This window comes from Myodes glareolus, chromosome 9 (assembly GCF_982192425.1).
Source record: "Myodes glareolus chromosome 9, mMyoGla1.1, whole genome shotgun sequence".
Classification (NCBI taxonomy): Eukaryota; Metazoa; Chordata; class Mammalia; order Rodentia; family Cricetidae; genus Myodes; species Myodes glareolus.
The window spans coordinates 64,058,334-64,085,654 of record NC_142034.1 but is presented as its reverse complement, the minus strand read 5'-3'; the positions used below and the strand labels follow the sequence as shown (position 1 = coordinate 64,085,654).

General features: G+C 49.5%; 1 protein-coding gene across 9 annotated transcripts in view; it reads left to right on the top strand.

Moving 5' to 3' along the window:
• Positions 1 to 416: 416 nt before the first annotated feature.
• Rai1 (retinoic acid induced 1) overlaps positions 417 to 27,321 on the top strand; it is a 99,415-nt gene continuing 72,510 nt past the window's right edge. For 7 of the 9 annotated variants that reach the window (XM_087910568.1, XM_087910564.1, XM_087910566.1 and 4 more), the window contains exons 1-2: positions 417 to 873; positions 13,052 to 13,316. The gene's annotated coding sequence lies outside the window, so the exon portion shown is untranslated. The remainder of the gene's footprint in view (positions 874 to 13,051; positions 13,317 to 27,321) is intronic. The other 2 variants (XM_087910569.1, XM_087910567.1) reach the window with 1 other exon arrangement.

Genomic DNA, 27,321 nt, shown 5'->3' with positions numbered 1-27,321 from the left:
TAAAATTATCTTCGTTATGGACCTGATCATTGTTGGCTGTCTGTGTCTCCCGCACACAATGCCAGCTTCTTGACAAACAGGGGACCACACTACTTCAGTACCCAACGAGATGCCACGAGTGCAGGGAATACATTTCACCTCCAACTTGGGGAAATTTGAAACTGATCCTCAAACCAAAGAAACGGTCTCAGATGAGGGCTAGTGGTGGGAGTGGTGGATTGAGGGTAGCGGTCGGGTCCAAGTCTTGAATCCAAATTCTTGTCCACCAAGACCAGACCAAATCCTGCTGCTTTCCCCAGACCCTTTGCTGGGCTGCACCTACAGACCATCCGTCAAGCCCCAGCCCCCAGACGAACACGGGGCGTGCTGTGGGGCGCGTGGGCGCTAGGGGGCGCTGTCGGGGCGCGAACGGCCCACCTGGCACCCGAGGCCACGAGCGAGAGCTGCCTGGCCGCCCGGGAACTTTTTTCCTCGCGCTCTCGCTCTCCTGCTCCCCCCCGCACGTCGCCCGCCCGCCGCTCTTCCTGTGTGGAGGGGATCGCATTTCTCTCAGGCTCCCGCGGGCACCAGGCAGGCCCGGTAGGGTGCGCGGTCAAGGCCCGCTACGCGCGCCGCCGGCTCCGGGCGTCCCGGTGCCGCCCCCGCTCGCGCCTGGGCTCGGACAGGCCGCTCGCAGAGCCAGGCGGCGGCGGCGGTGGCGGCGGCGAAGGTAGCTGGCAGCCCGCCGCATCGCGGTTCGAGGAGGGGGCGCCGCGGCCCACCCTCCTTCCCGTCTGGTCGGCCGCCGCGCCCGACACCCATGGGCGCGCGGGCTTCAGGGCCGCGAAGTCGCAGTGCCGGACGCCGGGCCCCGGAGTGAGAGCGGGTGCCGAGGTGAGCGGGGCGCCGGGCGCGGGGACAAGGACCTGGGCGGAGGACGGTGCGAGGCGTGGGGACCCAGCCGCTGGCCGGGGTCCGGACGGGGGCGGGGGCCGAGCGCGAGTGGGGCGCGGACGCGGGGTCGCGCGGCCTGGCTTTGTGTGGCGCCGGCGTGAGGCCGCCGGTGGCCGTGTAGGGGCTGCAGGAGAGTGTTCTGGATCGTCGGTGGCCGGTTGGGAGCGGGCGCTGGGAGCCGAGGCCCAGTGTCACCAAGTGTGGGGCGGGGACGTGGGGCGGCGCGGCGCGGGCCCGAGGGAGCTTTGTGAGTGCGTTCTGGGTGGGGACGGGGAGCCGGCGGCTCGGTGCATAGCCCGCTCTCGGGTGTCCGGGCTGCGAGGGCCGCTCGTGGTCACACAGGACATGGCACTCGCCGCATGTCCTCGCCCGGGCCTGTATGCAGGCCCGCGTTGAGCAGGAAGCGGTCCCCGGGACCCGGGATCTCCGTCGCGGCCAGGCCCGGGGCGCACGGGCCTTTCGGGGTGACGCCACCGGCTGAAGCCCGGGACACGCAAGCCTGGTGCTCTCCCGAAAGCGGCTCGGCAGCCAGGCCCGCCGGCCCTTTCGAGGCCGTGTCCCGGAGTGGGGCTCCGGGTCGAGCGCGGCAGGGGCGAGGGCTTACAGAGTTCGGGGGTGACATTTGGAGCTTTGGTCACAACCGGAGGCCTTCAAGGAGGGCCAGAGGGGAAGCGAAACACAAGGCAGACTCCAGGTCGCGGCGGCCCCAGCTTCCTGGGGCGCCCGTTTTCCCAGTGACCCGCTACTCTTGTGGCTCTCAGTCGTTCATTCACACAGCAGGGCGGGAGTGCGGCTAGGAGCTGTGCCTTCGTCCGGAGAACCCTGGACGTGGGGGCTCTGAATGGATTAAACCCAAGCGTAAAACGCTCCTGAGGACTAGGGACGCGCGGGGCTGCGTGCCTGCATGGAGAACCCAGGGCGGCGCTTCCCAGCCCACCGCACGCACTCCCGCAGCGTCTGTGTCGCGGTTCTAGCGGGCCCCGCGCCCCCCACCCCCATCCTCTTTTCCAACGGCAGCGCTGTGTTGAGAATTCAAGGGCATTACATCTGGTTGCAATCTAGTTTCATGCGGCTGCTGGGCTGTTAAGACCTCGCGCTGACGTCAGAGCAGGGGAATTACTTCTTTTTATTTTATCTTTTTTTAGTTGTCTGCTGCCCTGGGAGGGGAGGCGGGTGGAGAGTGGGGCCAGGCAAGCTGTGATGTGGAGGCGCCAGCGCGATGGGCGCTCAGATCTGGGAGCTCTGCTTCCTATCCTGTCCGCCTTCTCCTCCCCCATTCTCCACACACTCCTCTCAGCTCCAGTCAGGCTCGGGTGGGGGGCAGTGGAGTGGAGGCCCTTCCTGGCTGACTCCACAGCTGTTTCCAGAGGTTTCTCTGGGACGTGACCCTTGGGATCTGGAGCTGAAGAGTAATCTAGTTTCCCACCCCTCCTCCCAACACCCCAGAGGGTATGTGGGGCCCAAGAACAAGGCATAGACACAGGCATCCTAGTCCCAAGGCAGCCTCCCCAGAAGTCTGGCCAGGCGCTCATCACAGTCATTCCTTAGAGAAGAGAGTGTATGGGGTGATTGAGGTTTCAGAAGCCATCTTAAGAGGGGGCAAAATGCGATCTTCCCTGACAATCAGGCAGCCCTCTGACTTCTGCAGTGGGGCCTCCAACATAAGTGTCTTTCTTCCCACTGATCCACGAGGCCTCTGCACGAGGGCCCTTATTCCCTTTTAGGCCCCAAATCTAGACCATTGATTTAAAAAGCCCTTCCCATGATGAAATCCTGCTACGCACACGAACACACACACACCAAAAACAAAAAAACCAACCATAAAAACCGCCATGTACAAAGTACTGCATAGCGAAAGCCGAAGTTTAGCGAGTGACCCTCCTGCTATATGTGCTAATCGCTGACAGTTCTGTTCTAGTCTGTTTGATTAGAAGAACGACTGGTTGTAACTCACTAAATCAGTGTTTCACAGCCACCGATGGATCACAGCAAATTTGAAAAAGCAGGCCTAGGAAATGGACCTGCTGTATATTCCTTCGACAAACAGTAATTGAGACCCTACAACTGCTCTCTCCTTTCATTGCTCAAGTAACATGTAGAGAGGATCTCACTGTGAAAAATGCAAATAGCAAAGAGTATGTAGAGCGAAAGACCCTCAGCTCAGGTGGCCCCTGTGAAGTTTGAGTGTATCCTCCACCCTCTGCTTCTCAGTGTCTGCAGGAGGCTATGAACACATACATACTTTTATTTTTTCCCCACATGAAAACATCCCCAGGTCATTGTTCTGTCTGTCTGTCTGTCTGTCTCTCTCTCTCTCTCTCTCTCTCTCTCTCTCTCTGTGTGTGTGTGTGTCTGTCTGTCTGTCTCTCATTTGTTTTGGGTTTTTTTTTGTAGTTTTCTCGAGGCAGGGTTTCTCTGTGTAGCTCTTGTAGACCAGGCTGTCCTCAAACTCACAGAGATCTGCCTGCCTCTGCCTCCCAAGTGCTGGGATTAAAGGTGTGCATGAATGCTGCCTGGCCTTCAGGTCTCTTAGTCTACAATACCGGTTTTCTGTCTGCATATGAGGGTAGTGGGTGAGGGCCAGACTCTGTGTTGACTGCTGGCTTCGCCATCTGCTGAGGGAGTTATCACTCTGGGCCTCAGTGTCTCCATCTGTACAATGGGAATCCCAGTACTGCTTAAGTTGTAGGTATCCGTAGATGATTAGGTCAGTGATGCTGAGACAGCCAGCTGGTGTATATGCACTGCTCCATGACTGCTCTTCTATGTCCACGACAGCACGTAGCTGTCCTTTTTTTTCTTCAACCAGATGCTTGGGCTGTGCTATGTATATGTTTGTGGCTCCCAGGAAGGAGGAGCTTTGTGCATTGGTAACAATGCCCTTAGACCAGGGTTCTCCCTGGGACAGGCTCTGGATGCCAGGCTCCAGAGAACATGGACTGTCCAAAGACCTATTGTTTTCAAAGCCGTGTTAGGGTCTAAGCATGAAATATTCTTTGAAGGTGTATGAGACCCAGGTAACAACCAAGATCTTCATAGAAGACGGGGTGTGAGCAGGTGATATACCATAGGGAATGGGTAGAAAAGGAGAGAGAAGCATGCCTGTTGCTCTTGGGAGACTTTTGTGTTTTGGACACTTGACTTAGGAGAAATGGTGTAGGAGCCATTGTGCAGGGCTTCCTCATTGGCCTTCTGCTACCTCCCAGGTGAGACTGGAGTGACCTTTCCAAACCCCAGCAGCTAACTTTGAAATCTCCTTTGGGTTTCTGAATAGAGGCACACCTGGGGTCCTTTCTGGTGTCCTCTGCTCTGCCCCTGCACACCACCTTCCTTTCAGCTCAGCTGTTTTTGTGCCAGCCTCTTGAGTTTGCCTGGGCTGCTCTTTCCACCTGGGTGCCCTTCATCTGCCTCCCAAGACCCAAACAGACACCCTGTCTCCTCCTTCTGACCTCCAAAAGAATGAGTCATCGCTCTTTGTCTGTGTCAGTGGCCCAGCGTGGATGTCTGAATGATAGGCCCTTTTGCCGGGCCCATGAGGCTAGAGCAGCTGAGGCTCCGTGACTCCTTCCAGGGCCCACAGCCGGGACTAGGGACTAGAACTCAGATACCTAGGAATTCTTCCTGGTAGGGCCCCAGGTGAAGTGTAGAGGATTGGAACCTCACAGCCATTCAGAGGTCCCTTTGATCTTTGGCTAGGGCCTGTTTTCTTGTGTGTGTGTGTGTGTGTGTGTGTGTGTGTGTGTGTGTGTGAGAGAGAGAGAGAGAGAGAGAGCGCGCGCGCACCCAGTTGCTCCCCCCTCACCACCAGGGGCTGGAAGAAACTGGCTCATCCTGTTTCTCCAAGAATGAGGGTGAGCTGTGCCCCTTTCCGGTGGGTCACTGAAGACCCAAGATTGGAATGTGACACCAGGGGCGGGGGGGGGGGGGGTGAGGCCAGGCACAGGCTGAGGCTTGGCTGCCAAAAGACAAGAGTTTGTTCTGCTAGTTCTGGAGCCTTTCGAACCAAACGGGCAGGGGTGGGAGAGACAGTGATGGGATGTGCTGGGCTCAAGGTGTGCAGGGGTGAGGGCAACCTTGGACTGAGAGAGTGGGACAGAGAGAAACTTAAGGGAATGAAAAAGGAATCGAGGTGTTCTTGCTACAGATTGATAGATTCATGTTTAGGGAAAAAAGCAGCCAGTGTACCAGGTTTGGCCACATCAGGCATTCCTTCATTAGTTCATTGGCTCTGTGATTAGAGCATCATTTCTGTGTTCACACTGAACAAGCCAGTATTAGTCTTCAAGGACCTTGGGTAGACAATCAGCAAATGCCCCATTTTTGCACAGTAGCCTGTCTGGATGGCGAATGGCACATAGGGTCCTGTGGAGAGAAGAATGACTGCACTGGGGCCCAGGATAGGGAAGTAAGTGATGTGCTAGAGACAGGGTAGGGATGTGGTATGTCATTGGCTGGGAGCTGTGGTGAGATGCTGAAATCAGCCAGGGAATCTTCCCCTTGATCTCTGGACTCAATGCTGTCAATGTCGGCACAGGGTAGACTGTGTTCAGTCTGTAGGCCTGTGTTGCTCATTTCTTGGTGGTGGTGGTGGGGGCGGCTGCTAGCCAAGAGGGCTGCTGAGATCGGGAAGCAGGTTTGCTTAATACCCGCCCGAAACCTGTAGGGGCTTGAAGGAGGGTATGCAGGGGAGATTGTGCTGATCTGCACAGTGGGTTCTCTTGGGACAGATCAGTAAGCACCAGATTAAGAATCAGAGAAATGGTCTAAATTCCAACCACTTCTTTAGGGGAGCCAATTTTCCTTTCCCTGAACATCAGTTTCTTCTGTCAAAAATGGGGCTATGAATTGCTGCCAGCATTAAAGGTGACAATGGCCTTGATTTGTTTTGTGATCTGAAAAGCAAAAAGAGCCCTATAACTTGGGGATATAAACACGAATTTTGGGTGAAACCAGCCTGAGTTCAGATTCTGCATCAGCTACTGTTTGGTGATGGTGGTGGGGGCTCTATTTTTCTCCATTTTAAAATGAGCATAAGAGGGTCCTGCTGGCACACAGCCCTCCTCTTGGCTGTTATTCTTGGATTGATACTTATTTTTTGTGATGCTGGGAATGGAACGTAGAGCCTTTAGCCTGCTAGGCAAGTGCGTGTCAACCTTGTGCTGTACCCCAGCCCCGGACTGTTATTCTTCCTACTAAAGAGCTCTACAACATGGACAAGGCATCAGTGACCGTTTCTCTCGACAAAGTCACCTCTAACCCTCACTTGCAGAACATGGAGTCCAATGTCTGTTTCTCTTCTGGTGAGGTGAAGGTCAGTGGAGGAAAGGCAGATGAAAATGACTGACTTCTGGCCACAGTTTCTGTTTGCAAAGGGACTTTGCCCCAGTGATGACAGTGGACCCTAAGACAGTATTCAGTAACTTGTGACTTCAGTGACAGTGTAACTGACTTCATTTGTTCAGTCATTATGCTGAGTATATTCCTGAGTCCAAGGGCTATGGCCATCCCTAAGACACAATGTGTGTTCTCTTGTCCCCCCCCCTTCTCTCTCTTTTATGTTTTGCCTGCATGTATGACTGTGCACCAAGTATGTGCCTGGTGTCTATGGAGGCCAGAAGAAGTTGTTAGATCCTTTGGAACTGGAGTTGCAGTTGATTTTTTTTAATGTTCATTTATTATGCATACAGTGTTCTCCCTGCATGCCAGTAGAGGGCACCAGACCCCATTACAGATGGTTGTGAGCCACCATATGGTTGCTGGGAATTGAACTCAGGTCCTCTGGAAGAGCAGCCAGTGCTTTTAACCTTTGAGCCATCTCTCCAGCCCTGTGGTTGATTTTTTTTTAAAAAAAGTATGTATTACTTGTGTTTATGTGTCTGTAGATATGCCCGGTACTTTGGAGCTGGAGTTACAGGTGATTGCGAGTTGCATTGTTGTGGGTGCTGAGAACTGTACTTGGGCTCCCTGGAAGAGTAGTATGTGCTCTTTAATAGCAGAGCCATCTCTCCAGTCCCTCCTGTGCATAGTTCTAAGCATCCTGGCTGCCTAGGCTCTGATCCAGGTTATATTACTTGGCTAGGCTACTTACCTCCTTTGCTCATTTTCCTTGTCTGTGAGGTAAAAGGCAATGAGCACCATTCCTTATAAGATTGATGGAGAAATCTGAGTTCATACAGATGAAGCACCATAATGTCTGATAAAAAAGTGTTCTCTTCAAAATGGCTCTTCTTACTCGTTGTTGCCTGGGGCAGGTCAACCTAGCCATACTGCCAGGGGTACCACCCACTGGAAAGGAGTAGTGGTCCCTGGCCCTGCTAGAGCAGGTAGCTCCTAGACCAGCACTCACTGCTACCCTACCTCAGCCAGGCTACCACGATAATATAAGGCTGTCCTTATTTGACTGTAGAGGCATATTTCAGGGAGACCCTGTGAGGCTGTATTCATCCCTGAAGATCAAACTTTGTCTGGCACCAAGTGAACCTCAGCCTTGAAGAAGGAACTTTGACATCTAGTGTTAAAGTCGAAAGTGTTTTCTAGTTGAGTCACATTAATTACCAGAGGCTATTAGACTGTTCCTATATGTCCTTAGGCAGGTCCCCCACCTCTTGGAACCCCTGCATCCTCATGTATCAATTGGCAAAAGCAAGTACCTATGACACATAGTTTTTAAGGCATCTACAACCCAGATCTGGGGTGGGAAAGTTGCTTTTTGTATGCTAACTGCTGTCACTGAATGTTGTAATTGTTTAGCACTGATACAGAACTCAGGTCATGGGTCTGCCTTCTGGGAGCTTCTAGTCTGAAAGGGAAAGTAAACCATCTTTGAGATTAGGATAGGTAAAATCAAAACCACCTGTTCTGAAGTGTAGTGGAGTTAAGCATTCATTCATTCATTCATTCATTTCAGGGGCACTGGGATAGGCTATGGAGAGGTGGCTCTCAATTTGAGGTGACTTTGTCACTTGGATAATGTTTGAGTCATGTCTGGAGACATTCTTGGTTGTCTCAGCTAAGAGATACTGCAGAATACTCTGCAGTGCACAGTCACTGTAACAACAGACCAGCTGGCCAAGACATCTATAGCACTGTAGGCTCAACAAGCCTTGCTTGCAAAAGTGCTAGTAGCTGCATAGATATATAATCCCTGCCATTTTGAAGTGTCCAGTCTGGTGAACATGCTGGCATTGCAGATAGGACTGTGTAATAATCACAACTGCATGATTAGTTGTGATGGACTGAGCTAAAAGGAAAGTGCAGAACCAGTGATGGCCTTCTGCAGTCTTTGTAGTCTAATACATGACCCAATTGCTAAAATTCAGAGATGGAGGGGAAGGGTGTTATTGCAAGGCTGACTTCCAGAAAAAGACTAAGCCTTAGGGGATCTGGGAGAAGCTTCCAGAGGTAGGGAGATGCTAAGGAGAAACCCTTTTGCCTCTTCTGGTTTGAGGAACTGTAGCTCCTATTGTGTTGTGTTGTGGAGATTGAGGAGATCAGGTTAGGTGTGGGAGAATAGAGGCCATTGCTGTCCCGCGCTGTTCTGTGACTGAAGCCTACCTGCTTGCCCTTCTTTGCATTATATTCTCTAGTAGGTGGGGAGAGAGAGAAGAGGAAGAACATTTTCATGTCAAACACCGAGAGGAGTGGGGATGGGAAGCAATCCTGTGTGTGATACCTTTGAGACAGCACAGAAAATCCCCACTGTGGCTCAAAGTAGCACTAAAAATAGAGGGTTTGCCAAGTCAGACTTAGCATAATGTTGACAGAGCTGGCTTTGTTCCCTTGGGGTGACACTGTCTCTTGGGCAGAATGGGAGCTTAGGGACCTCAGGTGGGGTGGCCATGGCTTTTACCTGAAGTTTCTAGAGGATGGAGATGGGAGGAGGAGGGGATTAGATACTGGCAGACAGGACCAGTTGATGAAGGCAAAGGCAAGGGAAGGTTGATTCCTCTGGTGAGTGAAGGCCTGTCTCTTGGAATGCTGAAAGTGATGGTCAGGAGAGGCTGTCATTTAATCTGTGCCTGTTTTGTGCCAGGCATTGGGTGTTCCTCTCGAAGCCTCACTATTTGGTATGGTTTATCAAGGAAAGGTTAAGGGTCCCACATGACTTCAACCAGTTGAGAATCACAACTATTGAGTGTCATGTTAACCCTACTTACTACCTATCCCCTCGTATTAGTCACTCACCGTTTCATAGATCTCCTCGACTGATGTGAAATAACACTGTGATCTGGAAAGAAACATTTTAAGGTTTGGAGGCCTGAGGTTGAATTTTGAATTCTGACTAGGGAGGATTTTGTTTTGTTTTTGTTGTTTTCCTGTGATTTTTTTTCTTCTTTTGGTTTCCTCTGCTCTCTGGTGGGCACAATATTTTCATCCTGGAAGTGGCGATAGGGGTTAAACTCAGCCTGGAAAGGAAACAGAGGCCCCAGGGAGGTAAGGACCCGCCCTGGGCCACCCAGCTTGGCAGGGTGCAATAAAAGAGCCCTGGTGGAGGAGCTAGGCCAGATTGCCTATCTCTGTGCTATATCAGTGTCGAATTTCTTTATTTGAATGGGGAGAGAGGGCAGCCTCCCTCTGCAGGTAGAGAAGGTGGTGTGGAATGTGGCTGTTTGTTTTTCTTTGCCTGTGAAAGCCTCATTTCAGCTCACATTGACTGTGCAGGGCTTCTGAGACAAAAGACATTCTCTAGGGGTGCCTGACCAAGGTGGGCATTGAGAAGGCACCCACCATCTGAGTGGAAACTATGAAACGGGCACCATCCTTCTGCCTGCTCCAATGAGGCCTCCAATGGGTCCCGTTCGTCTCCATATCTCCTGGCAAACTGTAGGTTGCTTGGAAAGCCAGGGCAGCCTTCCTGACAAACAAATCTTGTTCACATGGAGAGGGGGAGGCTGGGTGAGCCTATCTGCTCGCCTCCCCCTACCCAGACGTCTCCCCACCCAGCTGGCACCCTATATATATTTCTAAGACACCTTGAAGGGGCTCCAGTATCATTGTCATTTCTTAAGCCGTCAAAATGAGAGCCCCTTGTACTAGGGAGGTGGATTCTAGGAATGAAGGGGGTGATCATGAGGCAGGGCTTTCTGCAATGGCTGCCCCTCTTTCCCTTCCACCCCTCCTCTTCAGCCCACTGGCGGCTGAGAGAGGAAGCCCTGCCGGCAGGTAGCAGAGAAAAGACACAGGATCCAAGGGGGAGTTGCAGTGAAAGCAAACAAACAGGCCTTTGTGTGGCTTCAGATTGGCGGCTCAGAAGGGAAGCCAGGCTTGTGGTAGGCGAGAGAGGGAGGAGGTATGGGAAGTCAGGCCTTTGCTTCTGGCCTTAGTTGGGCTGTAATCAGCCCGAGCTGGGTGACGAGGCCCATTCCTGTAGACAGGCAAAGCTTGGGCCCTGCCGCTTGACTTATGAACACATCTAACGGATTTACTCCCAGGAGCTATCAAACCTTAGTAGTGTAACAGGCCTAGCCAGTGCCAGACTCCGGTCCCACTTTGCTGCCTATGGCTGCTAGGAAGAAATGAAGTAGTAGGGAGAGAATCACGACCACCTGGGAGGACAGACTTTTCAGAGCTAAGAACACGGCGTGTGGGGGGATTTCAGTGGGGGAGGCAGCTCTGCGGAGGGGAAAGCAGGTTTACAATGCAGTGACAGGCATTGGGGGTCGCGGACCCCCAGGTCTGGGAGCCAAATTGTCTCATCATTGGTGCAGGCCGCCGGGCTGGGGACAGGCACGAAGACTGGCTTCCCCACAAGAGAATGTGAGGGGGCGTCTCGGGTAGTAGTGGTAGTGGAGTCTTATTCATTATCCTAGTGAGGAGACACCGGCACGGGCCAGCCTCCAGGCGGCTCAGACCAGGATCCAATCCACGGAGGGGCGGTCCGGCCAGACGATCAGGCAGCTGCGTGGTCGCTCCGGGGCCATTTCCTCTCCTCTCCACGACCTCGAAACGGGCGGCGGGAGGGCAGACGCCCGCGCTTCCTGCCCGCCAGCCCCGGGCGCCCCCCTAGGCTGCGTTCCACCCGGGAGGTGCACGGGGCGGGGCGGGCACTGCGTCGCTATGGCAGCGCCTGGCCCGTCATGCTCCGCGCTGCTGGGACCGGCAGCCAAGGCCCCGCCCCTGGCAGAGCCGGGCCCCTTTCCGGGAACGCGAGGCCGGAGGTGTGGCTTCCAGACCTGCGACGGTGCTCTTGGGGCTCCCGGCCTGTGTGCTACAGTCTACCTAAGATGAAGGATACCTCTCCCGCCTCCCCCCGTTCACCCCCTACCCCCCGGCGCCACAGACTAGGTTCTTCTTTGCGCGTTGCCTCTCGAACGAGGAACGGGGAATGCGCAGACACTCTATTGCCCAGCAATGCTGGGCCCAGAGGTCACGCTGGTCCTCGACGGAGCCCAGTCCTTAGCCCCTTGTAGTTGACAGCCGTTTGGTTGCTTGGCCGGGAGGCTCATTCTTATCTCCTCAGCCCGGGCCCCATTGCCTACTCTGGGGAAACCTCTTCCTGAACTTTTGTTGCCGAATTTGCCCCCTTCTAACACTGCCCTTTCTCCACATGTTTTTCTTGCTTTGAGTCCCTAACTTCACACCCCAAATCTGTTTTCTTTCCCCTAGTCCAATAAGATGCACCAATTCAGTTGGCTTCTGCCCCTTCTGCCTGTACGGAGCAGGCAGCCAAATTTAATACTGGTCTTTAAGGCTTAGCAGGAAGACTATTCTCTCAAGCAGCTGGACTCTCTGCCTTTCTTCGACTTCATTCAGGGCACACACAGATTAAAAGTAGGTTTCTGTGGAAGCGGGAGGATGCAATCTTGATATATCATACCTAGCCCAGTAGTAGTGGTGCACACCTGTACTGCCCTCACTAAGGAAGTTGGGGTTGGGAGGCTAGCAATATTGAGGCCAGCCTCAGTAAGGAGGAAAAAAACTTCCCAGTCAGTGTTTTTTTCGTTTTTGTTTTTCATGAGGTTATCAGACCGTTAGTATGTTGGCTGTACAAAAATTCAAAAGCAGGAGAGCCAGGCCCACACATGCCTGTCATCCCAGCTCCTTGAGTTCAGAAGGAAGAGACCCTTTGATCCCATGAGTTCAGGACTGGCCTGTGCGACATACCAAAACCCTCATCTCAAAAAAATAATAGAACCAATGACATGGTTTAGGAGGTAAAAGGATATGCGTTCTCGTTCTCGTTCTCTCTCTCTCTCTCTCTCTCTCTCTCTTTCTCTCTCTCTCTCTCTCTCTCTCAATCCCACCAGTCTGGAACCAGTGCTGACATGCTTTCCATGAATGTGAGAAACAATATGGGATGAACACAATAAATGCAAAGAATGAAGGAGTCATGCTGTATATTTGGATTTGTAAGGCACTTGGTGACTTTAATAGCCTTTTCCCCTTGCTATAAAAGGAGGACAGGCTTATTATAGAACTTTTGGAAAATATGACAAGTTAAAAGGAAGAAATTTACCCATGCTCTGGTCTCTAGAGGTATTAGTGTCACCCCTGCTAGGTCTGTCCATTTGAATATGCCACCACTCCTGTAGGTACATGAGGCACATGCTCTGCCTTTCTCTTGTAATGCTATACAAGGGATCCTTTGTCCTATGCATCTGTGGGGGACCTTGAATGGGGAGTCTCAATCTGAGGAGAGCTGGCAGTCTGTTGAGCTGCCAGGTGGCCACTCTGCTTACCTCTTTGTCCACAAACCCTTGGTAGGTCTTTCTTGCCTCCCTTAATTTCTAATAAGTATCTTGGACCAGGAGTCTTTCTTATAAGAGGCCCAGGAAGCCACCAGTTCTGTACCGGGACTCGGAAGGCTCTTCACCCTTGCTGAGCCCTGGGCTCAAGCAAAGACTGGTTTGGCCAGACAAGCAAGACTTGAAAGGCTCAGACCTAACCTCCCAAGAGCCAGACAGCCTCCACTCAGACACAGAGGCCTGTATTCATCTCCTGACTACGCTTTTTGCCTGTACTTGCTGTGAATCAGGGTCTGCTGTCCTAGCTCCATATCCTCACTGGAGGCATGCTGGCCTAGCACAGGGCACAACCTTCCTCTTTCCAGCCAATCTCCAGGCCTGACTTCTAACTACTCTGCTTCCGTCCACCCTCTAACCAGCCTCTATTTTTTCAGTCCTAGCTACCCAAGTCCTCTGAAGTGGGCCTTGGAGGATCTCAGCTGCTAGACGGTTTACACTGGAAAGGCTTCTAAGACTTAAAGAGTGGAATGCTTCCTAAACAGAAGAATGTTGAACTCGCATTTTGGGTGGCAGCTGAATTTAATGGATGGAAAACCACAGACTGTCGCTTTCCTGGCACAGGAGCATCAGGAGTAGCATCAGACCCTGCCGGGTCACTTCCTGCCATCACCAGTGTGTACTATTGAAAAGATGTTGTAGGTATGTTATGAGCCTGCAACCAGCAGTCCTTTACATTTTATTTTATTAATAAGATTATTGACATAGTGGCTATTAAAGACCAGTTCACTTTACCTGTATGGATGAGTTTGTCAGGTTGTGGCTGAGATTCCTTGTCTGCACAAGATTGATTTATCTTGGTTCCTTCCTGTGGGTTGGGCACCACCCATGTGTGGAATTGAGCCACCTGAGGAGATGGGTACACGCCTGTGAATGTGAGTACATAGTCGTGTCAGTCTTTTTCACCTTCAGTTTTTTGAGGTAGGCTCTCACTCTGTGGTCCAAGCTGGCCTTAAAGTCATGGTAATCGTCCTGTCTCAGGCTCCTCAGTGTTAATTATAGATATGTGCTACTGTATCTGCTGACTAATATAGAGGGGCTGCTAATTTTGACAGGTTCCCAATTTGTACATGTTTTAGTTACCTGCGAGGACTTTTGTAGTATGTCAGTTTGTTCTTATGTGTAAGTGGGTACTGTTGGTGGCTATATATCTATATTTAGGGACCAATATATAGTTCTGTGACTATTGCTGTGGTTGGTAGACTCTCTTGGATAAGGCTCAGCATGTGTACCGTGTGGAGTGAGGTCTCTGTGTTAGGGAAGAGGTGCTTTGGGACTCTTCCATTACTTTGTGTGATGCTGGCAATGGAACTAAAGGCAAAGCTTGTTTGATAGGGACTCTGCCATTGTGCTATAGCCTCCGCCTTTTGGTTGTTGGTATTGGTGTTTCATAGCTGGCTTTGAACTCTCAGTCTTTGTGCCTCCACTTCCCAAGTGCTGGGTTACAAACATACACCAAAACACCACTTTTGGTCCCCACTGGGCAGTGGCCTGGCGTTTGCCTGCATGCATGTCTGTATGAGGGTGTCAGGTCCCCTGGAACTGGAGTTATAGACAGTTGTGAGCCACCATGTGGGTGCTGGGAATTGAACCCGGGTCCTGTGGAAGAACAACAAATGCTCTTAACCCTGTGTTGTTTGTTACCTACAGACTGCTCAGGGCCCTTGGGTCAGATAACTTTGAAGAGCAGCTGGCAGCTGAGGAATGGGCTAGCTCTCTGATTTGGGGAAAAGGACGTTGGGTCTCAGTTCAGTTGTAAAAGGGCAGCAGTGGACCCCAGGTACTCTTGGCTCTGATGAGGAGGCAGGAAAGGCCACAAAGAACATGGGTTTTTCTTTGCCATTGTGACTGTTTATAGTAATAATATATTTCATCTGGTAAACAGCTGTGTGTGGCAGGCCTATTGTATGAAGGCACTGAAATTATCTGTTGTCTGTATGAGCGCTGCCTATAATGAGGGACGGCCAGGGTGGGAGACTGTAATTGGAGAGCCTGCCTGCCTGTGTTGTCATGCGCTCATGCATTCATGTGTGAGAATGCACCTTGTTCACAAGCCAAGAAAAGGCCAAGAAGAGTGCAGTACTGCTTATGGAAATGGGAGTCCTAGACTTGTCTAGGGGCTAATCTGGGCACTGTGGAATGGCTCAGTTAGTTAGGCTCCTCCCGTGGAACTCAGAGTTGAATGCAGCTCAGGTAGTCTTGGACTCCTCTCCAAGCGCTCTTCCCTTCCACCCAGGGCTTCTATATCTGTTGACTATAGCTTCCTCTGGAATTCTCCAGGCTCTGTCTTAGGTGATGCCTAGAGCTACCACACAGCACCACTGCCTCAGACCCATCCTACCATCTCCTCTTAGCCCTTTTGCTCTCCCAACCACCCCACTTGGGCTGAAGAAAGTACTAAAGAGATGAAATCAGAGGATAGGTCCTGTTTCTCCCCTCCCCTTATCAGAGAGCATTTAGTTTTAATGCATTCTTTCATTTATTCATATGACTAGTATTTATGAATACCTGTTAGTAACCAGCTACAGCTACTATGCTTGTATGTTGGCCTGTGGGGGCCTCTTGTCACATGCAGCACACAAACCTAATTCCTATTGTTTTGTTTTTTGGTTGTTACTGTTTTTGAAACAGGGTCTCACTCTGTAGTCCACGATGACTTGGAATTCATTATGTAGCTCAGGCTGATCTCCATCCTCCTGCCTTGGTCTCCTAAGTACTGAGACTGCAGGCGTGAACCATCACAACCAGCTGCTTCATACCTATTTTGAAGTCTACCTATTGGTTAGGATGTTGGAGTGAATCCTTCAGCAGTTCATTTAAAATTTCCGATTTTATCATCCTAGATGGGTGAAGGTTTTCTCATCTCTCTTGCTGCTCATTTTGGCTTTGTCCCAGATGGTAGTAGGGCTTCCTGATTATGCACCTTTGCTCAAGTTCAAATCCTTACTGTCTGTGGCTTTAAAAAAGAAAAATTCATGAGGTGGTGGTGGTGATGGTGGCAGCGGTGGCAGCACACACCTTTGATCCAAGCTCTTGGGAGACAGAAGCAGGTGGATCTCTTGAGTTCCAAGCCAGCCTGGACTACAGAGATAGTTCTAGGATGGTCAGGACTACACAGGGAAACTGTCTCAAACAAATCAAGCAATACAAATAAACAAAGGAAGAGTATTGACTCAGTGGGTAAGGTGCTGGCTACCAAGCCCGAGAACCTACCTAAGCTTCGAGCCCTGGAACCCACATGGTGGAAGGAGAAACTGACTCCTCTAGTTGTCCTCTAATATCACACGTGCCACCCCTCCCTACGTAAACAATAGATGACTCTCCTCCATCCCCTCACCCCACTAAACTCCTTTCTGTTCCCTCCTGGCTCATATCGTCTTCCCGCCTAGTCCTCTATACCATCTGAGCCAGAATCCTTGAGCATAAGCAGTCCCCATCGGCCTGCTTGTGTGGACCGGTGTTGGGGGCACAGGGGGAAGTTGGATTATGGCACTGTCCTCTGTGGGGCTTGACCCTGGAAAGGAATACTACTCTGCTATGGAAAAAACTGGTATATGTATGAAGTTCAGCTTTTTACTTCAGCTTGGAGGGGGATGTGAGATGTTCAGAGGAAACAGCATGCCAGGCAGAGAAATAACTGGTGCAAGAGGCTGACTGGGTCAAGACACAATCCTTGCTAACTTGAGGGTAGAGGTTTGAGTCTAGAAAGGCAAGCAGAAGTTTGTCTCCTGCCTAACAACCTTCAGTAGCTCCCTGTTGAGGTCACCACTGGCAACATAAGCTTTGAATATTTGTTGGGGTCCTACTGTGTGCATGGACCCAAGGGTCAAGACTGTATGTGTGGTCAGTGATAGTGGGCCCTGGTAGATAAGCCTCTTCTGGTGGCTGGAGTCCAACATGCCTGGTCTTTAGACAGAAGTTGACCCCACCCTTGTTTTAACGCCAAGATGTCCTTGCAGGTAAACTGGCAGGGTGCCAGGGTCATTAGGTGGCCTCACAGCCAGGCAGACAATATACTCTGATTAATGGGATAGTAGGAACCTGGAGGGATGTCTCTTCTGGCTCATCTCAAGACCCTGTCCAGGCTGACCAGGGAACATGTACAGCTCCTGTTACCTTGTGTTTGAGTACTTCTTGTACCTGAAGCTCATGGTGCCTTATAGCTTGTTACCACCTTGAAGTGGATCCTGCTAATATGCCCTGTATATAGGACCACTGAAGCTCTTAAGGAGAAGCAGAATGCCCAGAGTCACTCAGCTGACAGGACAACTGATGGTCCATCAGAATGGACTTCAGATCCAGACCTGTAGTTTCTCCTAACCTGGGAGTTCTGGGGGTGGAATGTGTCATGTGCACAATAAATGTGCCTGGATGACTGGATGACTAGGACAGTGAGCAATGCACATTCCCTCTCAACCTCCCATCCCAGGAATTGGGTAGCCATTAAACAAACTCAAGAACTCAGGGCTTCCAGGCAGAGGAGGGCTCTCTGGACACTGAGGAAGGTCTACTTCTCTTCCACTAGGCTATCTGCTTTTTGAGGATGGTTGCCCATGGAGGTACTGTAGGTGGGGATTCTTTCTGATCAAGCTCCTAGACATGTGAAGAGCTGTTAAAATGCATGCTTGCAACAGCTGGAGCAGGGACCTGCCTCCTAATTTCTGTGGTAGGGGGCACAGCTTCTGTTCAGAAAGCTGTGAGCTGTGCTTCTGGCACTCATTTAGGGAGACAGTGATTGCTATGACTCCAGTATTTGTTGGGCACATATATTCATGCTGAAGACACATAGGTGATAGGATTTTTTAAGATCATCAAGTTGGGTCTTGGGTCTTGTATTTTTCTTACATTTTATTTGGTGTGTCTGTGCGCATGCACACACGCACGCATATGTGTGGAGGCTAGAGGATAACCAGTGAGAGATGGGTCTCTTCTACTATGGGGGTTCTAAGAAGGCATGACAGCAAGCACTTTTACCCACTGAGCCATCTCAGAGGCCCTTGCTGGGTTATTTAAATTCCAGTGACAGTTTTATTTGTTCCTTGCTGCTCCCTAGACCCCTTACACTCATGGCCCTGTGTGGTTTATGGAAGGCCTTAGTTTTTGGAAATCTGTGCATGAAATCTTGGTGTGGACTCATATCTTAGTGTCTGGCCTCCCTGGTAGAGTTGTCCCTGGAAGCACTGAATTGGCCAGCAGCCATCCTAGCTCCTCAGAACACATGGAACAAGGTTAGTAGACCCCGTCTGGGTGGGCTGTTGTATCCAAGCTTGGTGGTGGAAACCAAGGACTGGCCAGCAGTGGGTTGTGTAGGGACCTGGAATTAGCTGGAGCAAGTTTCATGTTGGTCAGTTTCTTTCAGGCATTGTAACCTCAGTGTGGCTCTGGGCTGTAGACTTCAACTGTGGGGACATTCTGAATGGGGCCTGAACATTATGCTATTGTGAATATTAAAAGAATCTTTCACTTCAAGTCCTCTGCTTCACATCTAGGCCATAGGAGCTTCCAGTAAATTCTTCTGCTGCTTCTGTATGATATAGTGGGGGGTAATACAGTTAGGACAGTATTTGTTCAGGGGCATGTGGCCTGTTCTGGCCTTGTCAAGCAAAAATACTTAATAGCTAGGGTGGGATTCCTTCTCTCAAAGGTCTTGGCTACTGCACAGTGAGAGAGATCCTTCTTACCACCCTAGTGGATATAGATTTGGTTTTGAACCCTTGAGCTTTGGAGGGTGGGTCTGTAGTTCTTTCTCCCTTCCCACCCCCTGGACTTTACTATATAATTCTGGCTGTCCTGGAACTCAAAGAGATCTGCCTGCTTCTCTTGCCTCCAGAGTGCTGGGATTAAAGGCTTGTGTCAAAACACCAGATACCACCTATTTTTTGAGACAAGGTTTCTCATTAACCTGGAGCTTGCTGAGTAGGCTAGGTTGGCTGGCCAGCAAGCTCATGGGATCTTATCTCTCTCTTTCAGCTCTGGGATTACAAGCATGTGCTACCCATAACTGGCTTATTACATGCATGCTAGGGATCCAAATTTAGGTCCTCATGCTTGCAAGCAAACACTTTAATCATTAACAGGTCTCTTTAGCCCAGGCATCTTAATTTTTCTGCCATTGTTTTGATAAACTATCTGAAAAAAAACAACTTAAGGGAAAAAGTTTAATCTGACTTAACTATTCATGACTTCCCCATCATGAGCAGCTAGTCACATCCTAGCCATGATTAAGAAGTAGAAAGCAGCATGGTGGCACACACCTACACCAGAGGCAGGCTGATTTCTGTGAGCTCAAGGTCAACATAGAGACTACTAGGCCATCCAGGGCTGCTTAGTGAGACCCTGTCTCAACAAACACACACACAGACAGAGCACAGCAGAGAGCAGTGCATGTGTGTTCATTTTCCCTTCTACTCTCTACAGTCCAGGCTCCCCTGTCTGGGAAAGCCTTATCCACAGTTAAGATGGGTGTTCTTAAATGAGTAGCTTGGAGGCCTACCTCTCAAATGATTCTGTATGTGAGTGCCCTGCATGTGTACCTGTGTGCCTGAAGAGGACATCAGATCCATTACAGACGGACCTCTGGAAGAGCAGTCCATGTTCTTAACCACTGAGCCATCTCTCCAGCCATTGACAGTAAACACTAGCCATCACTCTAGAGCCTCACAAACCTAGACTGTCCTTCACTGCAGTCCTTCTGCAGTCTCCTGAATGCTGGGATTATAAGTATGAATCACTGCACCTGACTAGTAGAGATTGAACCCAGGGCCTAAAACTGCTAGGGAAGCTCTCTACCATTGAAATGCATCTCTAGCCCTTTTTTACTTTTTTTTGTTTGTTTGTTTTTGAGACAGGGTCTCACTATGTAGCCCTGGTTTTCCTGGAACTTACAATGTAAACCAGGCTTTCCTTGAACTCAACAGAGATTCACCTGGTTCATGCCTCCCAAGTGCTGGGATTAAAGGTATGCATACTACACACCACTCTTTTTTTACTTTTTATTTTGAGATGGTCTTACTCTAGCACAGGTTGGGCTTGAATTTGTGATCTTTCGGCCTTGGTCTCCTGAATAGTTGAGATTACAGGCCTATGCAACCTGGTCTGGCTAAGCTTTGGACATTTTGTTACAGCAGCATATAATTAACATATACCCATCCTGACTGATAGACTTCTCCTTACCTCTGAATTTGATCCCCCTAGGCCCTAGGGTCTACACAGGGGATAGGGAACTGGGGTAGACTTGCTGAGGAATAGAACTTTACTGGGAACTTCTTACTAGAACCTTAGACTTGTTCTTTTATTATGCTCACTTTTCTACTAATTTGTTTCTGTCATTTTTTTTAAATGGTCTGGTGGGGTTGGAGAAATGTTTGCTGTTAAAGAATGAGGACCTGAATTCATGTTCAGCATCCACTTAAAAGCTAGCTGTGGTCCCACACATGACTGTAACTCCAGCACTGACGGTTGATGAGACAGTGAATTGCTGGGCCTTGCTGGCTACTAGCATAGTGGAAAAACACAAGTTCCAGGTTCAGTGAGAGTGCTTGCCTCAAAGGGACAAGGTGGAGAGTGATAGAGGAGGACACCAGATGTCTCCTGGCTTCCAGGTGCTTATATGCACATACACCACACACATGTCTCATAAGCACATATGCACACACACAAAACTAAACTGTCATGTAAACACCTATTTCAGAGGCCCCAAGATCCCAAAGGACAACAGGAGAGCTGCAGACATGGAGTCTCTGCATGGCCAGAGAGTGGACATGCATTCACAGAGCAGTAGAAGGAAAGAATGGTTTTCAGAAGAAGGGTATGTTTGGGAAGAGGTCTCCAGCAGGAGGCACCAGACTATTGGACCTGGCCAGTAAAGATGGGCTAGGTGACAGACAGTAGGCCGAAGGGGAACTTTGGTCTTTGGTTCATGGGTTGTGGAACATCAGTGTCCTGGGTTGAAGGCAAGGAGCATATGCTGACGTAGAAGATAAGGTAATAGACTGGGCCCAGGCCAGTGGAGAAGATCCCTGGGTGCATATTGCCATAGATAAATGTAGAATCCGAGAGCTGAGGGCCTGAGCAATGTCCTGGCTGACATCAGGGTGTGGGTTGAATATCAGAGGACAGTGAGGACCAGCTAGCACCTATCAGCAAACCCTTATTTGAGAGGCTTATGCTGGAAGAGGGTCCACATTCATTTCCTTCATCTCAGGAGACTTCAAAGCCTACCTCATAATAAGGCTTTCTTGAGTGACAGGGCAGTGATTCACCCGTCAGATACTTGTGGGTCTGTGACCTACTGCACAGGGGTGGGATATGCTCTGTGGCCTGATGGAGTTTCTGACAGAGTGGTGGGGATGCCATGAAGTAGATAGTGAGCAAGCTAGTTGAGAATAGTACAGAGCATATCAGAAGGGCAGAAACAGGAATCAAAATAAGAGTAGAGAGGGGCTCGGGAACAGGATGACATTATTGTAGGTTGAAATTAGGGAGTCAGGGAAGGTATACTGATGTAGCAGCAGGTGAGCTGGAACTTCCAGCAAGAAGTGGTGATCAGGGAAGAGCAGTGCAGGGGACAGCAATGTAAAAGCTCTAAGCTGGGAGTTTGCTTTGCTAATTGCAGTTTGGGGAACAGCAAGGAGATAGTGTGGCCAGAAGGAGTGAGAAAACTGAGCTATCTGGGGAGATCCAAGTTCCCTGAGGACTTGAGCAAGTTATGTTCCATGATGCAGTTCATTAGAGGCTCTGGAGGCCATAGCCACAGAGGTTGGGCCCCCATTAACATCTGCAAGAAATGTAGGGGATGCCCCTGGCCTCTCAGGCTCTGGCTATTCTCACTTTACACAGGTTGAGAGCCACAAGCAGAAGGGTACTGGGGGAAGGTGCAGGGAGCCCATGACTGACTTCCAGCCAGTTCCCATATTCCCACAATACCCTGGGATCACCATGTGACAGTGCTAGCTGATGGGAAAGCCTGTGTGCTAACACCCTGCTAAGAAGTCCTGAGCAGGTGGTGGCTGCATCAGGGGAGATTAGGTTAGACTCAGAGAGCAGAGACTAAGTGGTCTCTTAGCCTTGAGAAAGATACAGGCCTCCCTCTCTATGCCTTAACCTATTGAACAGCTGGTACCTGAACAATGTGCCCCTTGGGCCTACCACAGACTTGCTCTTTCATTTTAGAGGTAGAGAAACTGAGGCAAGAAAGGGGCCACAGGCTGTTTTGAAGATACAAGGGTAACACTGGCCTTATCAGAGATAGAGCCCCCATGGGAACCTTTGCATCTCATAGGCATAGACCTTTGTGGTCCTTTTCTCCAGAGACCCAGAGAGGGCTAAAGTCTCCTAGGTCACTCAGCAAGTCCTTTGTTCACAATGGCCAACCAGGGCCAGGTATAGTTAGTTGTACATGTCTTTAATCCTGCAGGAACCAGTGTATCTCTGTTGTTTCGAGGTCAGTCAGAGTCTACATAGTGAGTTCCAAGTCAGGGTTGCATTGTATGACTCTGGAAAAAAAGAAAAGCCAGCCTGCTGCTCAAGCTCTCCCAGGGAGCCCTGTGTACATGGGAGGCAGGAGGGGTCTTATTTCCTTCTCCTTCTCCCCACCCCCTCCCCAGATCCCTTCTCTCCATCACACGGTTTGTTTGGATAATGACTCACAGGAATGCAGCAAAAGCCTGAGTGTGGTATACTGGAAACCTCTCTAGGGGAAACAAGACTGGGGGAGGGGTCTGAGAGGCCTACGACAGGGAGCCCTGGGCTGAAAGGAGGCCCTCCTTCCCGTGGTGTGCTACAGCAGCTCATCTGGGTTCCAGCCCTTGTTCTTCCAGGTCTGTTTCCTCACTGCCACACAACCGCAGGGTAGGCATCTTTGTACCCTGATACACAGTGGGCAACCAACAAGCACCTGTTGTGTACCAGACAGACCTTTCTTCCTCCTGGCCCAGTGCAGATATAGCTTACTACCACACAATAGGGCCTGCTGCTAGGCTCTGTTAGAGGTCAGGCTGGGATGGAGGAGACCTGTCACCTATCCCCTCTCACAGAGCATATATGCAACTGTGGTTCTCAGGTATGACCCTTGAAACCATGGGATGAAGAAAGAACTGCTGCTTTTGGCAGCAGAGCTTAGTATGCGTGTGAAGGCCCATCAGCTGGAGAGCATCTAGGACTGGTGGAAGGGGCCATTGGGCAACACTGGGCAGCAGCAGCCGTAGGGGAAACACTGGTTTCCCTGGAATTCACTGTCTCCCAGGCCACCCTTTCAAGGCCTGCTGATGGTGGTCCTGCAAGTGTATAGCCCCATGTGACCACACCCATGCTTTCTGTGGAAATGAAGTTTGGATTTTATGTGATCTCTCCTCATTCAAAAAGGCCATCTCGAGTAATAAAATGCAGATTGTGGCTGGAGATGCCATGTGTCTGCAGGTGGAGGACTGCCAGTGTCCAGTGTCTGGATACTTAGATTTTTCATGGACTTCTGGCATGTTGCATATTTTATTGGAAACTGCCCAGTTACCAGGCCAAGCCACAACTCCATGCTAGGTGCTGAGGACATCAGTGAGTGAGATAGTGTTCCTTAGGGCTTCTATTTCAGCTAGAGAGAAGGTAACAGACAGTGTCAAGTGGTGAGTGTTTCAAAGAAAAAGCAGACCTGCTAGAAGAGAGTAGTTAGGAGTATACTCCAGGCGAAGGGAAACCATCACAAAGGCCCTGAGGGGATTACACTGGTGTGTGCAAGGCACAAGGAGGCTAGTGTATCTGGAGCAGGGGAAACTGGCAGACAGTGGGAGGAGGAGAGGCCACTGTACATTCCAAGTTCAGTATCTGTACTTTACAAGCATGGAGGAGATGACAATGAATCCCTACCATCCTGGCTTCCCCAGCCCTGGCAGCACCACACATGCAGAGTGCATAACATATAGGGGACGGGGACCATGGAAGGTTCTGAATAAGCAGGGAGAGGGTATGTCTTCTGTTCAGTAGCCTGTGTGGTTGCCATAAAGTCTGTAAAAGGACACAGAGGTCAAGGAGTCCCTTTACACTAATAGTAGGGGTGGAGAGTGGTGTTCCTACGACTGAGTGAACTGTGGTGTAAAATCTCTCCTTGAATCAGGTATTGTGCATGCCTATCATCTTGGCTTTCAGGAAGCTGAGCATGGTCATAGTCCTGAGCTGCATAATAAGTATGAGGCCAGTCCTGACTGCATGAGACTTTGGAGGGAAGGTTCCCCCAAACTAACCAGTGAGCAAACAGAAAGACCCAAACCCTCTATACTTGTAAACATCAAGCATAAGTAAAGCCTTGGAGATCATAGAAATGGTTACTACATAATGCTTGGTGAAAAAAGGAATTGAAAAACATACATCAAAAATATTAATGCTGAAGTCAAGTGTGGTAGCACACTTAGGAGTTTAAGGTCAGCTTGGTTTACGCAGTGACCCAGGACAGCCAGGGCTATGTAGAGAGACATGTCTCAAAAAACCCAAATACTCAAAAAACAAAAACAAAACAAAAACCAAAAGCCAACAGTACTGTGCCCAGGTGCGGGTAGCACGCGCCTTTAATCCTAGCACTTGGGAGGCAGAGGCAGGCAGATCTTTGCATTCCAGGCCAACCAAGGTCTCATAGTGAGATCTTAAACAAACAAAACATCAATAATTGATGTGAAAGGCCAGAGAAACGTCTAGAAAAACATGATAGAATGGTTTTGCTCATGACCTCACATCTACTATGGTAGCCTGCTTAAGACCAGTGCAAGATCAAGCCATTTGATATTCTAGTATGGAAGGGGAAGAGAGGCTCATGAACCCCCACCTCTAACTGAGGAGCTTCTGGAGGAAGGAGACTTGGTATGGCCTCCTGATAGGTCACTCAAGCTCTACTGCATGGGTCCACACCCATGAATGAATATATGCTTAGCATACATTTGACTCTATTGATTATTTAAAAAAAAAAGTTGGGAGGGAATAAGGAGATTGGGATAAATCTTGGTGGAATTAGGAAGAGAAATGAGATGAATATGATTAAAACACATTTTAAGAAATCCTCAAAAATTAATAAAAATACTTTTAAAAGACTAAAACAAAGGAACGAAGAAGGTTAAAATTAATGGGTTCAAAAGTGTATCTGACTTTGCACTGATAATGCTCTAATTTTATTTATGTATTTGTCACTGCATATACAAGATTTTAAGTAAATTCCGTCGGAAGACAGAAAGAGAAAGAAAGGTCCAGAGCTGGCAAGTGTGTGGAGTGTGATGACTGTGGCCTGGGCTGGGGGAGGGAGGAGACCTGGACTAGCACTAGCAGCATTCTGAAACGAGATGGTAGGAATAGTTGAGCAGCTCAGGATGAACCAAGCCCCTCTTTTTTTTTTTTTTCTTTTGAAAGTAATTTTATTAAATTATAAAAAGTTTCCATTTACGCCCCTCTTCCCAACGCCCTCCCACTCCCCCCCTCCCTCTCTTCCTCCCTCTTTGTCCCTAAGGGCAGTCGGGGTTTCCTGCCCTGTGGGAAGTTCAAGTTCCTCCCCCCTTCCTTCAGGTCCAGGAAGGTGAGTATCCAAACAGACTGGATCCCAAAAATCCAGTATATGCAGAGGAAACTAGTCCCAGTGTCATTGTCAATGGCTTCTCAGAAAGACTCCAGGCCAGCCACATTCAGAGAATCCGGCCACATTCAGAGAATCTGGTTGGATCGAACCAAGCCCCTCTTGACTGGTGCATTTTATTTCAAGTGTTGGAGATCAAACCCAGAATCTCATACAGACTGCACACATGTTCTTCTGCTGTTATATCCCAGCCCTTAAAGAAGTGAGGTTTCTAACATGTGAACTATACCACAGTTGAAGGCATTTTAGTGATGAAAATTTCTAATTCAAATTGAAGTATGTAGAAGAAATGACTAGAAAGACTTGACAGAAACTCATAGAGTGAGGGCAGCTTGGAACTTTTGTTTTCTTTCTACTTTTTTGTACTTCTTTAAAAAAATTAAAAGTTTAAAAAAATTAAAGTATTCCTTTAGAAAAGGAATAAGTAAGTAAGTAAGTATTCCTTTAGAAAAGTAACTATTCTGTGGCTTCTCATCCAGTCCTGCTGTGTGAGGTCCTGGAGCAGCAGTGCTTGCTCTGGCCCAGTTCCGGCCTTCTGGAATCCACTCCTGCCCATGTGGCCCTGTTGGAGTCCCAAGGCCCTGGCTGCCATCAGTCCTCTCTGATAGTGCCCAGCTTCTGGCAGCTGCAGCCTTCTCTGCTTACATGGCTTCCTCCACAGGCTACTCACACCACAGTTGCTGCTTGTACCTTCCATTTCTGGGCAGCTCTGCCAGTAAGCAGACTCTTCCTTATTTGGAGGTAGAATCTCACCCTGGCTGCCACCTTTCTCAGCTTGAGCCCCTTTGAACCCCAGTTTCTGGCCTGATCAAAGGGCCTCCATTGGCCATTTGAAAAGATAGACACTGTAGCCCAGGCCACGTGTTGGTGGTCACTCAGCATTGGGACCAAGTAGAGGAGCTTTTGACTTGAAAGCACAGTTAAACAGGGTTTCCAAAGTCAGTGTTAAGACCATCACCACAAAACTAGAACTCAATATTGAGCTCAAATGGAAGACTCAGATCTCACAGAGCAGGAGGAAATGACAGTTGTCAGGAGTGACATTTATTGAGGTCTCATGCCATGGCAAACCCCATGGTGACTAATTTCTATTCATTCTTTACATGATGAATTCACTGCCATTTTTCCCATTTTAAAGGTAAAGAAACTGAGGTTTAAGAATACAGTGAACTTCAGTTTCTACACTAACATATTTGGAAATTTATATTAACTTTTCATTACTATAACATGATACTTGAGATGGGCTACTTTAATAGAGGTTTGGCTTGGACTCACAGTTTTGGACTCATAGGAAGTATGGGCCCAAACAGCATTGCACAGGCCCTGGTGTATCATAGTGTGGTGGCAGCATGTATATCTCTGGCTCTGGTCTTTCTTATCTCTCTAAAAGCCATCGGGACACAATCATGAGATTTTTATTCCATTGATCTAATCAAACCTAACATTTCTCAAGGCTCCACCTCCAAATGCCACAGTGGATTAAGTTTCTATTTCCTCATGGATTTGTCAGGTGCCTTAGTTACTGTGTAGGGACACCATGACCAAGATAACTTATAGAGGAGTTTACTGGGGGCTTTCTTGCAGTTTCAGAGGGTGAGTCCGTGACCATCGTGGTGGATAGTATGGCAGTCAGCAGATAGGCATGGCACTGGGCCAGTAGCTGAGCGGTTCCATCTGATCTATAAGCATAAGGCTAATTTAGGAATGGTGTGGGTTTTTGAAACCTCAAAGCCCATCTCTAGTGACACACCTCTTTCAACAAGGCTACACATCCCAATCTTTCCCAAATAGTTCTACTACTGGGGATCAAACATTTAAATATATGAGTCTGTGGGGGTCTGCTCCTTCAAAACATCACAACTGAAGGCTTCAGGGGGTAAATTCCTTCATGAGTTGGGAGGAAATCAACTATATTCAAACCAAAGGCCCACCAACAATCAGCCTTAGAGTGAGAGACAGGCCTGGGAGAAACATGGCTGGCAGACTTGGTTATCAACCCTGCCCATTCTGCAAGTAAGGGTCTGGGATCTCTATTCTCACATCACC